The sequence below is a fragment of the Trachypithecus francoisi genome, unplaced genomic scaffold (genome assembly GCF_009764315.1).
Source record: "Trachypithecus francoisi isolate TF-2019V2 unplaced genomic scaffold, Tfra_2.0 Lachesis_group8, whole genome shotgun sequence".
NCBI lineage: Eukaryota > Metazoa > Chordata > Mammalia > Primates > Cercopithecidae > Trachypithecus > Trachypithecus francoisi.
This window is the reverse complement of record NW_022681473.1, coordinates 46088451-46106625: the sequence shown is the minus strand read 5'-3', so window position 1 is coordinate 46106625 and position 18175 is coordinate 46088451. Positions and strand designations below refer to the sequence as shown.

Below are 18175 nucleotides of genomic sequence, written 5' to 3'. Positions count from 1 at the left end.
CAGGAGCTTTCCAGGTAGAAAGAAGATGCAGCCTCCTCTGGGAGTACAAAAAAGCAACTGGAGTGAGTTCATCCATCATGAGCTCTTTTAGAGAGACAAGCTGCTACTGCCCTGATTGGCCTGAAAAGGAAACGGGAGGAAAAGGAGAACATCTGTTACCCACACTCAGAGCACTAAACATTTTGTCCATCTATATTTAGGGTAATGGTGTACTTGTCTTCCTCATGAAACCTGAAGCTTCATACCAACTAAGTCATGCCTGTCGTTTTCACTGTGGTATCACCAACATTTAGCATGTATTCCTTAAATATCATCTACGGTATTATCTTCATATAACGTAAGATGAAGCCAAGACCTAGAGAATTAAAGGGTTTTTCTGAGATCACAACACAAACAGTAGGTCCAGTAACAGCCCCGCGTCCCTGGAGCTCTCATGAGACTTCTATACAGTTCTCTGTCATATCACTCATCATTTCAGAGGAGTTTCTGATAAATCTTGATGTGAGCACAGAATCAGAGACAGTCAGAGGCAGAGGAGACTGCTACATTGCCCTAATATTCATTTTCCTCTTTGGTCACGTAACAATTCTGAGAGTTTAAAAGCAGCACAAGGACCCATATTCCAGTTTTCCTTGATGGAGGGAGCCATTGTATGACAAAGTGCTGTTCAAGGAAAGATGCACAAAAGTGATATAAGCAAGTCCTGGCTCAGAGGATCAATCAAATAAGCAAAACTCCTTCTTTTCTTCATTTTTTTCCATCATACTGGAATGCTGGTGTGGCTGGAAACCATGTGGGATCACAAGGATGAGGGTAACTCTCTAGGGATTGTGGAGTACTAATTTTTGGAATTCTGATGTACAATGCCTTGGAGCATCCAGCACAGATCTCAAAGATAGTCATTTCTGGGTATTCAAGAGGCTTGTTTCTGGAACCGCAGCACACATCAAAATCTGCAGATGCTCAATTTCCTTATATAAAATGATGTGATAGTTATACAAAACCTATGCACTTTCTCCCAGACACATTAAATCATTTTAAGTTACTTAGAATAACTGACAAAATGCAAATGCCATGTAAATTCTTGTTTTACTGTATTTTTTGGAAGTAATGACAAGGAAAAACAAGTTTGTTCCTGTGCAATGCATACACAACTCCACCATACCATTATTTTAAAAATAGTTTCCACCTATAGTTTGTTGAATCTGCAGATTCAGGACCTAGTGACCCAGAGGCACAACTGTACTTTCTCGTTTAAGATATTTCTACTTTGTGTATTTATGAGAGCAGCCAAACTTATATTCTTAACAAAAGAAATACATTCTCTCTTTAAAATTACACTTTATTTTCTATGCATTTTTGATGAATGCAAACATTTCTGCACAGAAGTGACAGTAGAGAAAGACATGCCAAACGTTAAGGTAGTCTGATAGAGCTGAAATGAGACAGGTATCAATCACCTTTAGTCAGAGAAAACCCCAGGAATTAGGATATAAGAAGGAGATAAGGATAGTCTCATTTGCTATGAGGATTTGCTTTCCATTCTTCTCTATCCTGTTTGACATCCCAGGAGAGTGGCTTCTATGTACCACATCAGTGGGAATCTTTTTAATTCCAGTGTCTGGTGGAATAGTGACACTGGGACACACCAGCAGGATACTGGAGGACAGCAGGAGAGCCACTTGGGATTTCCACCTCCTGGTTCTCTGCCTGTGTATTAGTTCATTCTCGAATTGCTATAAAGAAATACCTGAGACTGGGAAATTTATGAAGCAAACAGGTTTAATTGGCTCATGGCTCTGCAGGCTATACAGTAAGCAGCTTCTGTTTCTGGGGAGGCGTCAGGAAGCTTCCAATCATGGTGAAAGGCAAAGGGGGAGTGAGGCATCTCACACAGTGAGAGCAAGAGCAAGAGGGAGAGGGAAGAGGTGCAACACGCTTTTAAACAACTAGATTTCATGAGAACTCACTCACTACTATCACTACAGCAATACCAAAGGGGGATGGCGTTAAGCCATTCATGAGAAACCATCCACATGATCTAATCACCTCCCACCAGGCCCTCCCTCCAATACTGGGAACTACAATCAACATGAGATTTGGGTGGGGACACAGATCCAAAGCATATCAGCCTGTGTGGCTTTGTGTTGGCCATGCAGGGCTTCTCTATCTGCCTGCTCATGCTCTCCCACCCTTATAGCTACAGCTATAGCTATGGTGTCAATGGTAACTGCTCCTTCCCTCTCCCTTTCAGCCTAAGGGAGGAAGTAGTGCTCCCCTATGTGTTGCTGCTTAGGGTGCTGACCCATGCATTGTCTCTTTCCCTTAACCTTGCACATCTTTGTAAATACTTCCCTCATGAAACACTCCTCAGTCATTTCAGTTGGGACCTCCTTTTTCTTCCTTGAACGTTTATAGACAGGCAAGGATTAACAATTTAGAAAAGTAAGTAAAACAACAAAACCTGCTTCTACAGCAGTTCAACTCTGTGAAGCAATGCCTACATGTCCTTTAGCTCCTTAAATGAATGTGAGAGGCAGAATTCTCTCCATGAGGACAGATCAGTGATTGGAATAAAGGAGGTGATATGGGTAGATAAATCAGAAGTGGGGACCCCAACTGAGGCTCATACTGTTTGAGTTGGCAGCACTCAATTTCCAGAAGGAGACTTCATGTCTCCTGTCTTTTCCTGAAACAAGCTCATGATCCCCTGCCTGTTGCACCTAGGTGGAAACACAGAAATGATCGTATAGCAAAAACCATAACTGACTATGGAAGATGACAATTCTTGGTACTTACCCTTATCTTTTTCTCTTTTGTCCAGTGGTGAAGACTTCCCTTGTTCTAAAGGTAGAGAGCCTTTCTGGGATTCGGTGACTTCAGAGGAGCCTTCTGTGTTGCTTAATTCAGGAGATGCCCACAGGAGCTGGAGTCAAAGCTGGTGAGCAATCCAGGCTTATGAAGGTGCTGGACAGACTTGTTATTTCCTATATGAGGACTATGGACAAATCAGCGGCCAGAGGTATTGGAGACACAAACCCTAGCTGAGATGATTCTTGGCCTCTGTCCCATATCCAATATATATAAGCCTCTCCCATCACATTCCATCTTGTTCAACTTCCTTGATAAAAACAGTGGCAAGGTTTGAGAGAACTGACTTCCATTTTAAAAGAAGTTCTACTGTGTGTAAAATGCTATCAAATAGCATTGCATGCTACATTAAAATCTTTCATAAAAGGATGAGTCAATCGACGTGGCAAACTTCACTGTTGCCTTGTTTTAAGATATTGGCACAGCCTGTCTTACCTTCAGCAGCCACCTCAGCAGTCATCAATATCAAGCAAGACCCTCCAGCAGCAAAGCATTTGGCTGATAAAGGTTCTGATGATGGTTATGATTTCCTAGTAAAAAAGTATTTTTTAAGTAATGCATGTAGATTGCTTTAGACATAATGCCATTGCACACTCAATAGACTACAGTATAGTGTAACTTTTACATGTACCAGGAAACCAAAAATTCATATGATTTACTTTACTGTAATATTTACTTTATTGCATTGGTTTAAGCAGACTTCCAATATCTTCAGCGTATGCCTATATATGATAAAGGTTGTATATCAAAGTAGTGTGTAAAACAGGCACTATTGAATGAATGGGATTGGGACAACTGAGTTTCTGTGTGAAGTGAATAAAGGTGGAAGTATACTTTACATATAATTTGAGGATAAATCTGAACACAGTACTTAAAATTTTATAATGAAAATAAAATTACCTGGAGGAGCCATAGCAAAATAGTTTTCAAATCAAAGTGGAAAAAGGCTTTCAATTATAGAATAGAAAACAGAAGATATTAAAGACAATATTAATGAAGACAAAAAGAACACCAGCTGTGATGGTCCACTCATATAATCCCAGCACTTTGGGAGGCCAAGGTGAGTGGACTGCTTGAGCTCACAAGTTTGAGACCATCCTAGGCAACATGGTGAAACCCGTCTCTACAAAAAATACAAAAATTAGCCAGGTGTGGTGGTGCATGTCTGTAGTCCCAACTACTCGGGACACTGTGGTGGGAGCACAGCTTGAGCCCAGGCTGCGGAGATTACAGTGAACCAACATCACACCACTGCACTCCAGCCTGACTGATAAAGCCTGACCTTGTCTCAAAAAAACAAAGACGAAACAAAACAAAAAAAGCTATTTTTAGCATGACATGAACCATCATAATCAAAATATAAATAAACTGTGGCCAGGCGTGATGGCTCACTCCTGTAATACCAGCACTTTGGGAGGCTGAGGGGGGCAGATCACCTGAGGTCAGGAGTATGAAACCAGCCTGGCCAACATGGAAACCTAGTCTTTATTAAAAATACAAAAAGTTGTTGGGTGTGGTGGCGCAGGCCTGTAATCCCAACTACTGGAGAGGATGAGTAAGAGAATCAATTGAACCCAGTAGAGGAAAGTTGCAGTGAGCCAAGAATGCACCTCTGCACTCCAGCCTGGGTGATGGAGACTCAGTCTCAAAAAATTAATTAACAAATGAAATAAAATAAATAAACGGGGAGATATTTGGTAATGTGTGTTATAGTCAAAATACAAATTTTCTTGGTTGAGACAAATTTTTCTAAAATGATACTAATAATTCAAAATTCAAAAAGCTAATAAGAAAATAACTTTGTTATGATTCACAACTTCTAGAAAATAAAAATGGCTCCTAAACATATAGAAAGAGGAGAAATGCAACTCATAATAAAAGACATGCCAATTGAAATTAGAATTTTATTTTACTTACCAAAATCTAAAAAACCATTAAGTTTTATAGCATACACTGTGGGCATAGAGTGGGATCAGGCACCCTCACCCATTTCTGCTGAGGATACAGTTGTTTAGAACTTACAGTGAAGGCAATTTTCAGCTCGTGTAAGCATCTATAAAGTATCATTCTTTTTTTCTCTGTAATTACTCATCTAGGAATTTATCTTGGAGATGCATTTGTGCGTGTTCAAAAGATCTATGTACTAAGTTAATAAATACAGTGTTATTTACAGTAAAAGACTGGTAACAGCCAAAATAGCCATCAATACTGTATAAATTATGGTCTATCTATGCAGTAGAATACTCTGTAGATACACAGAAAGAACAAGAAACCTAATATAAAAGGCCCCCCAGAATTTGTTAGATTTTTTAAAAAGAATGCAGACAAGTGTATATATTGTATGATAAAAATATGTAGTTGTTTTATCATTAAATATTTGTGAATTAATACAAAATTATTATTAAGTATAATATGACGTCTTTGTTAACGAGGCAAGGATGCCTGAGGACCTAACATGGGAATGACAGCTTGCAGTGTGTGTATTTAAAGATTATTTTTGAAAGTTCTGACTTTATTACTGTCACAAATATATTATCAAGCAAAAAGTTAAATTTAATGATCTAGTTAAGAGACACAGATAGAGGTATGAGAAGAGATGAGGAAGAGTGAGGACATGAAGATAATGAGTACAGGAAACTCTTTGGAAGACATATATATTTCTTTCTAAAGGATTGTAGAGAAATCAGGCTGTGGATGGAGAGGAATGTGGGCTTAGATGGTATTTTAAGCCCACAATAGGATGGGGTGTTTCAATTGCAGTGGAAGGATTCATTAGAGAAAGAAACATTGATGATGTAGAAGGCAGAGGCAATAATGCTATAAAATGTTTCTAGGGAGGGAATGGGGAAACTGCACAAATGGAAAGGGTAGTTTCAAACCGGAATTTGCAGAGCCCATTTCCTGGCATGAGAGAACATGCAGAGAGATGTGCTCAGAAGCAGATGGGCAGGTAGGTTCGCTCTGGGGAGATTGAGTAATTCTCAGAGAAGCATCATCGGAGAATGATTTTTTAAAAAATGAGGAGTAGGCGGTTTCGGGAGAGAGAAGAGGGGCGTGAAGATTTTCCTTTGGAGAGTGAGATGCAATTATGGAAATGTCACATGACTGTTCAGGAGATATAAGTGAACATTTCAGGTTCAAGGTCATAAATGTACAGTGAAACTGCTAGGCATGGTTGTGTGTTCTGCTCCAGCCACACTCTGTTCTGTGGGAACAGGCACGGAGTTAGTGGAGAGCTGGATTGAAGCAGGGCAAAAGACGAACTGATAGTTCAGCAAGGAGATATATGCATGACAAATAAACACATAAAAAGATGCTCAACATCACTAATGTTTAGGGCGATAAATAAAAATTGCAATGAGATACCACTCTACCCTCTCAATATGGCTAAGTATAAAATACTGATAGTTTCAAATACTGGCTGACGTTTGAAGGAATTGGATGTCTCATACACTACCAATGAAAAAGTACAATAGTAGAACTACTCTGGGAAATCCTCTTGCATTTTCATACAATCCAGCAATCCAGTGTATCCTAGAAACTGAAAAATTTATCCTAGAAACTGGGAAACTATGTTCACTTAAAAATCTGTACAGGAGAGAGGCCAAGATGGCTGAATAAACACAGCTCTAGTCTGCAGCTCCCAGCCAGACCAATGCAGAAGGATGGTGATATCCTCATTTCCAACTGAGGTACCCAGTTCATCTGATTGGGACTTTTTAGGCAGTGTGTACAACCCATGGAGAGCAAGGAGAAGCAGGGTGGGGCGTTGCTTCATGTGGGAAGTGCAAGAAGCCAGGGGACATCCCTCCCCAACCAAGGGAAGTTGTTAGGAACTGTGCTCCCCAGCTTGGGTACTACACTTTTCCCATGGTATTTGCAATCTGCAGATCAGGAGATTCCCTCATACGCCTACACGACCAGGGCTCTTGGTTTCAAGCAAAATATTGCGCAGCTGTTTGGGCAGAGACTGACCTAGCTACAGGAGTTTTTTCATACCCCAGTGGTGCCTGGAACCCCAGTGAGACAGAACGGTTCACTGCCCTTGAAAGGGGGCTGAAGCCAAGGAGCCAAATGGTCTCACTCAACAGGTCCCACTCCCAAGGAGCCCAGCAAGCTAAGAACCACTGGCTTGAAATTCTCACTGCCAGCACAGCAGTCTGAAGTCAACCTGAGATGATGGAGCTTGGTAAAAGGAGAGTCATCTGCCATTCCTGAGGCTTTAGTAGGTGGTTTTCCCCTGACAATGCTAAGGAGGCTGGGAGATTTGGACTGGGCAGAATTCACCACAGTGCAGCTAAGCAGCTGTGGCCAGACTACTTCTCTAGATTCCTCCTCACTGGGCAGGACATCTCTGAAGGAAAGGCAGCAGGCCCAGTCAGGAGCTTACAGATAACACTCTCATCTCCCTGGGACAGAGAACTTGTGGGAAGGGACAGATTCAATAGATTTAATCTTTCCTGCCTGCTGCCTCTGAAGAGAGCAGCTAATGCTGACAAGGGGGGTTCTCCCAGCACAGTGCAACAGCTCTGCTAAGCGACAGACTGCCACCTCAGGTCGGTCCCTGACCCCTGTGCCTCCCGATTGGAAGAGAACTCCGAACGGGGTTGACAGACACCTCAGACAGGAGAGCTCTGGTTGCATCGGGCCAGTGACCCTCTGGAATGAAGCTTCCAAAGAAAGGATCAGGCAGCCATCTTTGCTATTCTGCAGCCTCCACTGGTGGTACCCAGGTGAACAGGGTCTGGATTGAACCTCCAGCAAACTGCAGCAGACCTGCAAAAGAGGGGCCTGACTGTTAGAAGAAAAACTAACAAACAGAAAGCAATAACTAAAAAGACCCCCACACAAAAACCCCATCCAAAGGTTATCAGCCTTAAAGATCAAATGTAGATAAATCCACAAAGATGAGGAACAAGCAGTACAAAACCCCTTAAAATTCCCAAAACCAGAATGCCTTTTCTCCTCCAAATGTTAGCAGCTCCTCTCCAGCAAAGGCACAAAACTGCATGGAGAATGAGACTGACAAATTGACAGAAGTAGGCTTCAGAAGGTTGGTAATAACAAACTCCTTTGAGCTAAAGGAGCATATTCTAACCCAATGCAAGAAAGCTAAGAACCTTGATAAAAGGTTACAGGAACTGCTAACTAGAATAACCAGTACAGAGAGGAACATAAGTGACCTGATGGAGCTGAAAAACACAGCACAAGGACTTTGTGAAGTATGCACATGTATCAACAGCTGAATCAATCAAGCAGAAGAAAGAATATCAGAGATTAAAGATCAACTTACTGAAATAAGGTGTGAAGACTAGATTAGAGAAAAAAGAATGAAAAGGAACAAACAAAACCTCTAAGAAATATGGGACTATGTGAAAAGACCAAACCTATGATTGATTGGTGCAACTGAAAGTGACGAGGAGAATGGAACAAAGCTGGAAAACACCCTACAGGATATTATTCAGGAGAACTTCACCATCCTAGCAAGACAGGCCAACATTCAAATTCAGGAAATAGAGAGAACACCACTAAGATACTCCTTGAGAAGGGTAACCCCAAGACACATAATTGTCAGATTCTCCAAAGTTAAAATGAAGTAAAAAATATTAAGGGCAGCCAGAGAGAAAGGTTAGGCTATCTTAAACAGAAGCTCATCAGAATAACAGTAGATCTCTCTGTAGAAACCCTACCAGCCAGAAGAGAATGGGGGCCAATATTCCACATTCTTAAAAAAAAGTATTTTCAACCCGGAGTTTCATATCCAGCCAAACTAAGCTCCATAAACAAAGGAGACATAAAATCTTTTCCTGACAGGCAAATGCTGAGGGATTTTGTCACCCCCAGGCCTGCCTTACAAGAGCTCCTGCAGGAAACACTAAATATGGAAATAAAAAACTGGTACCAGCCACTACAAAAACACACCAAAATATAAAGACCAATGACACTATGAAGAAACTGAATCAACTAATGTGCAAAATACCCAGCTAGCATCATGAGGACAGGATCAAATTCACACATAACAATATTAGTGTTAAATGTAAATGGGCTAAGTGCTCCAATTAAGAGACAAGGATGGGCAAATCAGATAAAGAGTCCAGACCCATAGGTGTGCTGTATTCAGGAGACCCATCTTACATGCAAAGCCACTTAGGTTCAAAATAAAGGAATGAAGGAATATTTACCAAGCAAATGGAAAGCAAAAAAAAAAAAAAAAAAAAAAAAAAAGCAGTGGTTGCAATCCTACTCCCTAATAAAACAGGCTAAAAACCACAGAAAAAAAAGCAAAGAAGGGCATTACATAATGGTAAAGGGATCAATGCAACAAGAATTAACTATCCTAAATATATATGCACCCAGTACAGGAGCACCCATACACCCATACTCATAAAACAAGTTCTTACAGACTTACAATGAGACTTAGACTCCCACACAATAATAGCAGGAGACTTTTACACCCCACTGTCAATATTAGATAGATCAACAAGACAGAAAATTAACAAGTATATTCAGGACTTGAACTCAGCTCTGGACCAAGTGCACCTAATAGACATCGACAGAACTCTCCACTCCAAATCACAGAATACACATTCTTCTCGGCGCCACATAGCACTTATTCTAAAATTGAACACCTAATTGGAAGTAAAACACTTCTCAGCAAACACAAAATATTGGAAATTATAATAAACAATCTCTCCAACCACAGTGTATTCAAATTAGAACTCAGGATTAAGAAACTCACTCAAAACTGCACAACTACAAAGAAATAGAACAAGGTGCTCCTGAATGATTACTGGGTAAATAAAAAAATGAAGGCACAAATAAAGAAGTTCTTTGAAACCAATGAGAACAAAGAGACAACATACTAGAATCTCTGGGACACAGCTAAAGCAATGTACCAGATTCTCTGGGACGCAGCTGATAAAGAAGTTCTTTGAAACCAATAAGAACAAAGAGACAATGTACCAGAATCTCTGGGACACAGCTGAAGCAGTGTTAAGAGGGAAATTTATAGCACCAAATGTCCACATCAGAAACTAAAAAAGCTTGAAATCAACACCCTAACATCACAATTTTAAAAACTAGAGAAACAAGAGCAAGCAAATTCAAAAGCTAGCAGAAGACAAGAAATAACTAAGATCAGAGCAAAACTGAAGGAGATAGAGACACCAAAAACCCTTCAAAAAAATCAGTGAATCTGGGAGCTAGCCATAGCAATAATGTTTTTTTGAAAACATTAACAAGATAGATAGACCACTAGCTAGACTAGGAAAGAAGAAAAGAGAGAAGATCAAATAGACACAATAAAATGATAGAGGGGATATCACCACTGATCCCACAGAAATACAAACCACCATCACAGAATACTATAAACACCTCAAAGCAAATAAACTAGAAAATCTAGAAGAAATGGATAAATTCTTGGTCACATACATCCTCCCAAGACTAAACCAGGAAGAAGCTGAATCCCTGAATAGACCAATAACAAGTTCTGAAATTGAGGCACTAATTAACAGCACACCAATGAAAAAAACCCCAAGACCAGAGAGATGGATAGACAAATTCTACCAGAGCTACAAAAGGAGCTGGTACTGTTCCTTCTGAAACTATTCCAAACAATAGAAAAAGAGGGACTCCTCCCTAACTCGTTTTATAAGGTCAGCCTCATCCTGATACCAAAACCTGGCAGAGACACAATAAAAAAAGAAAATTTCAGGCCAATGTCCTTGAGGAACATCAGTGCAAAAATCCTCAATAAAATAATGGCAAACTGAATCCAGCAGCACATCAGAAAGCTTATCCATCATGGCCAAGTTGGCTTCATCCCTGTGATGCAAGACTGGTTCAACATATACAAATCAACAAGTGTAATCCATCACATAAACAGAACCAATAACAAACACCACGTGATTATCTCAATAGATGCAGAAAAAGCCTTTGATAAAATTCTACATCCCTTCATGTTAAAAACTCTCAATCAACTAGGTATTGATGGAACATATCTCAAAATAGTAAGAAGTATTTATGACAAACACATAGCCAATGATACTGAATGGGCAAAAACTGGAAACACTTCCTTTAAAAACCAGAAACAAGACAAAAATGCCCTATCTCACCACTCATATTCAACATAGCATTGGAAGTTCTGGCCAGGGAAATCAGGCAAGAGAAACAAATGAAGGTTATTCAAATAGGAAGACAGGAAGTCAAATTGTCTCCGTTTGCAGATGACATGATTGTATATTTAGAAAACCCCATAGTCTCAGCCACAAAACCTTAAGCTGATAAGCAACTTCAGCAAAGTCTTAGGATATAAAGTCAATGTGTAAAAATTACAAGCATTTCTTTTTTTTGTTTTGTTTTTTTGAGACGGAGTCTCACTCTGTCGCCCAGACTGGAGTGCAGTGGCACGATCTCGGCTAACTGCAAGCTCCCCCGGGTTCACGCCATTCTGCCTCAGCCTCCGGAGTAGCTGGGACTACAGGCGCTCGCCACCACGCCCGGCTAATTTTTTTTGTATTTTAGTAGAGACGGGGTTTCACCGTGTTAGCCAGGATGGTCTCGATCTCCTGACCTCGTGATCCGCCTGTCTCGGCCTCCCAAAGTGCTGGGATTACAGATGTGAGCCACCGCGCCCAGCCAAAATTACAAGCATTTCTATACACCAATAATAGACAAGCAGAGAGCCAAGTCATGGGTAAACTCCCACTCACAATTGCTACAAAGAGAATAAAAGGCCTAGGAATACAATGTACAAGGGATGTGAAAGATCTCTTCAAGGAGAACCAAAAACTACTGCTAAAGGAAATAAGAACACAAACAAATGGAAAAAAATTCCATTCTCATGGATATGAAGAATCAGTATTGTGAAAATGGTCATACTGCCCAAAGTAATTTATAGTTTCAGTACTATTCCCATCAAGCTACCATTGATTTTCTATGCAGGATTAGAAAAAAACTACTTTAAATTTCATTTAAAACCAAAAAAGAGCCTGTATAGTCAAGACAATTCTAAGCAAAAGGAACAAAGCTGGAGGCATCACGCTACCTGACTTCAAACTATATCACAAGTCTACAGTAACCAAAACAGCACAATACTGTTACCAAAACAGATATAGAGACCAGTGGAACAGAACAGAGACCTCAGAAATAACACCACACATCTACAACCATCTGATCTTCGACAAACCTGACAAGAATAAGCATGGTGAAAGGATTCCATATTTAATAAGTGGTGCTGGGATAACTTGCTAGCTATATGCAGAAAACAGAAACTGTACCCCTGCCTTACACCATATACAAAAGTTAACTGAAGATGGATTAAACACTTAAATGTAAAGGCCAAAGCCATAAAAACTCTAGAAGAAAATCTAGGCAATACCATTCAGGACATAGGCGTGGGCAACAACTTCATGATGAAAACACCAAGAGCAATTGCAACAAAAGCCAAAATTGACAAATGGGATCTAATTAATCTAAAGAGCTTCTGCATAGCAAAAGAAACTATCATCGGAGTGAACAGGCAACCTACAGAATGGTAGAAAATTTTTGCAATCTCACCATCTGACAAAGGTCTAATATCCAGAATTTACAAGGAAGTTAGACAAATTTAAAAGAGGAAAACAACCACATCAAAAAGTGGGTGAAGGATGTGAACAGACACTTTTCAAAAGAAGACATTTATACAGGCAACAAATGTATGAAAACAAGCTCATCATCACTGATCATTAGAGAAATGCAAATCAAAACCACAATGAGACACCATCTCATGTCAGTCAGAATGGTAATTTAAGTTCGGAAACAACAGATGCTGGAGAGGCTGTGGAGAGAAATAGGAATGCTTTCACACTGTTGGTAGGTGTGTAAATTAGTTCAACCATTGTGGAAGACAGTGAGGAGATTTCTCAAGGATGTAGAACCAGAAATACCACTTGACCCAGCAACCCCATTACTGGATATATAGCCAAAGGATTATAAATCATTCTAGTATAAAGACACATGCACATGTATGTTTACTGCAGCACTATTTTTACAATAGCAAAGACTTGAAATCAACCCAAATGCCCATCAATGATACACTGGATAAAGAAAATGTGGCACATATACACATATACACTATGGAATACTATGAAGTCATAAGAAAGAATGAGTTCATGTCCTTAGCAGGGAGATGGATGTTAGCAGGGAGATGGATGAAGCTGGAGGCCATCATTCTCAGCAAACTAACACAGGAATAGAAAACCAAACAACGTATGTTCTCAATCATAATTGGGAGTTGAAAAATGAGAACTGTTGAACACAGGGAGGGGAACATTATACACAGGGGCCTGTCGGGCGGCAGGCAGGAAGGGGAGGGAGAGCATTACGACAAATACCTAATGCACATGGGGCTTAAAACCTAGATGACGGGTTGATAGGTGCAGCAAACCACCATGGCAGATGTATACCTATGTTAGAAACCTGTGGATTATGCACATGTATCCCAGAACTTAAAGTAAAATAAAAAAGTCTGTGCACATATGTGTGTAGCTGCTTTATTTATAAATGCCACGTTAGAAAAAACAGCAATGTCTTTCCACTTGTGAATAGTGAAATAAAGCATAGTACATCCATACAATGGAACACTACTCAGTAGTATAAAAGAAGTCAGCAATAAGCTATTGATACCTGCAAAAAGTTGGGTGGATCCTGAGGACATTATGCTATATGAAAAAAGCGAAAGTCAAAAGATTAGATACTATATGATTCCATTTATGTAACATTTTTGAAATGATGAAATTATAGAGATGAAGAATAGATCAGTCATCAGAGGAATTTGGGAAGAAGCATACTGTGGGTGTGACAGTAGGAGGAGCCCAAGGGAAATCTTTGTGGTGAAGAAAGTCTTTTAAATTCAATGTGATTGTGGTTATGAATCTACACCTGTGACAAAATGTTATGGAATGAAACATAGAAGAATATCTCACTCCAAAAACGAGTGCATGCAAATACTGCTAAAATTTAGTAAGATGGTACTATAGATATTTGGTGAAATTTGATAAGTGTAGATAATTAGATGGTATCAATGTCAATTTCCTAGTTTTGATAATACATTTATTTAACAGGTAAGTATTGCTGTAGATTGGGTGATGGGTATACAGGAACTCTTTGTGCTGTTTTTGTAACTTCTTCATAGTCCACAATTAATTCTGAATGAAAACTTAAAAACAAAGTCCTGTTCATTGTATGGACTTATCTCCATGGATATTGAAGTCACCAAGAATGAGGACATGGGGTATGCTGGAAGGAAGTTTGTAAACCAGGCACATAGGCTAGAAGATAATGTAGTAAGTATTAACAGACACCTTCCACAAAATTAAGCACATACTAAATTTTTATCATATTTGTTTCCAATAACTCTTAAAATGAATACATACACTTTTACAGACAACTTAAGGCTGAATCATGCATCTCTACTCTCAGCAATAATTGTACACGTCTTTGATAAGAAGGCAAGGGTGCCTGCACACCTGGAATGGAAATAATAACTTTCTTCAACTTCAGAACGTCTGAAGTTCATATGTATTATTCTGTCACTTGTGTACCAGGATGTTAAAACAGGATTATTAAACTAAATGTCAAGTCACTATAGATATTACATTACAAAGAGATGCTAGGTGACAGAATTTCAATAGAAATTTCTGGGCCTCCATATCAAGGCTATGCAAAGTTTAGGTTTGAATTTTTATGTGACAATTACAATGTTGAATTTCCAGAGAAGGGGCTGCATTCCATTGCTTCTCTCTTCTCCCTTAAACCCCCCACTTTTTCTTGTTTTTTTTTTTTGTTTGTTTGTTTGTTTTGTGTTTTGTTTTTTAATCGATGCCTTCTGACCTTGCAGGGCTAGACATATCACTGTGAGGAGGGTAAGGAGAGCAGGGCATTGACTTTGTGATTTGTCCTGTTGGGCTGACCTGCTTGGCCCTCTCTGGACTTTACATTATTATAGAGTTCACCACTATGAATATCACAAAACTAACACCAACCCCTATCACTTCAAGGCCACAAAAGTTAATGCTCATTATTCAGAGCACTCCAGTCTTGTGATTCTATTTAAGAGGGATCTTGCCACCATGACCAAATACATGGGGTGACACGAGGAATAAAACTCATGTATGAATTATTCACCATTCCCCAAAAAACTCTATGCTTTTATTAACAGTGTTGCTGTAAATTATCTCTTGTCCCATTTCCATCTGTCCAGATTCTATTTACCTCTCCTTGCCCAGTGCAAAAATTTAGGTAATTGGCAAAATTTACTAGGGTACAATTATAATAAGAGTGCTAGGTCAATTGTAGTCATCAGTTAAAATTCTACCTATTACACGAAGCCTTCCATGATCCACTCACTTCTACATACACACTTAGGAATAAAATCTGCTCTGTCTCTACTCTCCTTCCTTGTGTTTGCATCCTGCAAGGTTTCAGAACAATTGGACCAATATGATGGGCATGAGCATTGAGATTTCTTTTTCCATACTCTGCTGTCACAGCTAGATAAGAGCAAACAAATGCCATCTATATCTATAGTGAGCATTAGTACATTGACAATAATGGTGCCCAACTGATTCCACACCATCATACAGGACAGGCATCAGAGCCGTCTCTTCGGATTCTAGGTCACTGCCGCATAGATGAGAAGAACACACGCTTACTGTGATTATAGTCACTGTGTAGAGAGGTAAATTGCTCAGGTGGTCTGGATCACAACACTAGTTTTCTTCAGTCCATGGTTATGGTAAAGTCACACTTTACCCACATGTTCTTAAAAGAGATACCTGAACGCAAATGCACAAATGGTACAGTTTCAGACTGGGGCAATCCCATAACCTCACTATCTGCTTGGCTTACCTGGAATGAGCATGTGACCCATGTCAGCCATGCAGTCAGCTTGAGAATCCCAAATCCCTGAAATCAGGTGAGTGTTCTTCCCATTCTAGCACTTGTGCATCCTGCTTCCCTACCTATCCTGGGATTTCCAGATGCTGAATTGGGTTTGCCTGGAGGCAAGAGTTTCTTCTGCTGGAACACAGGGTAATGGTAGTAGGTAGTTCTGCAGTGCCTGTGGCCTAAACAACTGCAGGGTCTCTTGAAAATCTTTTCAGGAATTGTACGTTGGTGTGATGTTGGACTATCGACTGAGGGCTGTTGTAAGATTCAGCCTATCCGTTCTGTGATGTCATTAATTACAAAACTGCTGCGGAGATTGTTGTCTTGCATGGGCAGCCACCTGGTGAATATTCTCTAATTTATTAAAATCATGTTGTCCTGCTTCAGCTGGGTGCTTGGGTGTGACACTCATCTTCAGGATGGCAGCAAGATAGGTTGGGATTTTTAGATATCCTCTCCTGTGAGAACCCTTGAGCCACAAATACAATGCTTGGATAGCATGTGTCACATTGGGAGGCTGTCTTTCCTGCACTAGTGTCCTTCCTTCACATGTTGTGTGCTCTATGAATGTGGGTGTGTTTACTTTGACTCCCAAGCATCTGGCATGCAAGCCGGAGAGTAGAAGATGCTCAGTATGTATTTTAACAATAGTAAAATAAGTGGGAGATATTGCTATGAAAAGCCCAGTCATAATATATTCAGGAATAGAAGTGGATAGGTTAATTGGAAATGTCTGTTAATCAGTATTTATAAAAAATGATACATTTGTAACATGAATATTTCATTTTTACCTATAATTTGTTCGGTATAATAGAAATAGACTAAAGAACATTCCTTTGTGTAGGTTTCAGCAAATAGAATTCTACTCTGTCTTGCTGAAAGCATATCTATCAATCATTCTCTGTGATTTGCAGGTTGGATTAGTTTAAGTGTAGACCTTAGCATCAGATGCATAGGATTCTGTCTAAAAATATTGTTCAATATTTTTCATTTTTGTTTAATCTTGTAGAGTTAGAAGACTCACAGCTACTAAACAATAATTTTGGAACCTGCTTTTATTGTCCATTTAAGCATTCACATTAGTTTTATGGAAACCACAATTCTTCTTTCATACTCTTGTTTCATTAACTTGTGCTGTATTTTGATAAATTAGGAAATTATATTGACAAACCTAATTGGCAAACGCAGGACAAGAAACAGATCCAATTGGTTCTTGTGAAGTTGATGACTCAGGGTCCTTGAGCCCAGGTGTACTAGAGCATCAGTGAATTACCCTGAAGACTCAGCATTTGCTTGGAATCAATCAATGTATTTTCTTCATGAGGGTGAAAGGATTGGTTATAGACATAGAATGTATTAGTGAGAGGCTTATTTGAAAGGTGTTTGCTTTCACGTAGAATTAACACAGTGTCTGATGAATTACGATTCAATGTTTGTTGAATTCATGCCTAAAATATAGTCATGAATGGCAGCTCCCAAAAGGTGCCATGAGAGATTTTCATATCATTTCTTACTTTCTGGAGAACACTCCTGGATGTCCTGCATGCTCTTCCTTGATATGTACCTGAGAGGGAATGAAATCATTGACTTTGGAAAGAAGGCAGCTCATGAGCAGACTCCCAGATCTCCTCCATTCTTCTTCCCAGAGGCAGTGAGCAGACCTGCAATAAAAGGGAACAGCTGTTCTCAGAATGACCAACTGCAGAGGACACTCTGTTAAGTGGAAGGTGCCTATAGGAGTTCCAGTGAGACTTGGTGACTGAGCCAGCCTCTGCAAGATGCTGGACAACCCTGTGATTTTCAGGTGTGAGGTGCTTGAGAAAAATGTTTACCAAGCATCTTTTAAATTCCACACCTAGTCTGTTGCACTAGAAATTCAAAGAAATGCTCTCTGCTCTTAAAGAATTGAGGGTGCAGTAGAAGAGAAAGAGGTGAGGACAAATAATTCAATACACTGTTATAAGTGCTGTAGTAGAGCAATGTGTGAGATCAGGTGAGTTCAGAATGGGCTTTAGCGATAGAATTTAAGCCTTCCCGAAGTTGAAGTTTTCTTCCGTCGAAAGAAAAGAAATGTCACTGACAGCAAGATAAGCAGTTTCCCAGGTGAGGACCAACACTGTTTGATTCAATTGCCAGGTGAAAATTCTCTACAGAATTCCTCATGATAGACAACATCTTTAGCCAACACTGTACAATTGATATCACAGACTCCCTGATTGGACTCTCCCAATAACCCTCGGTCTGAACTAAAGACATCAAATCAAAGCTCTTGGCATGGAGCATTGGCTGCAAACACTGGGTCCTGCTTCCTCCGACCTGTAGAAAACCCTTGCCTACAGCCATGTCCTACTACAGCATTTGGAAATTGAGGGTGGAC

At 39.8% G+C, this 18175-nt stretch overlaps 1 long non-coding RNA gene across 1 annotated transcript; it reads left to right on the top strand.

Moving 5' to 3' along the window:
- The first annotated feature begins 1126 nt into the window (after positions 1 to 1126).
- On the top strand, positions 1127 to 13198 carry LOC117080949. Its single transcript, XR_004436018.1, has 3 exons — positions 1127 to 1137; positions 6097 to 6099; positions 13051 to 13198. It is a non-coding gene; the product is annotated as an uncharacterized LOC117080949 (long non-coding RNA).
- The last annotated feature ends 4977 nt before the right edge of the window (positions 13199 to 18175 follow it).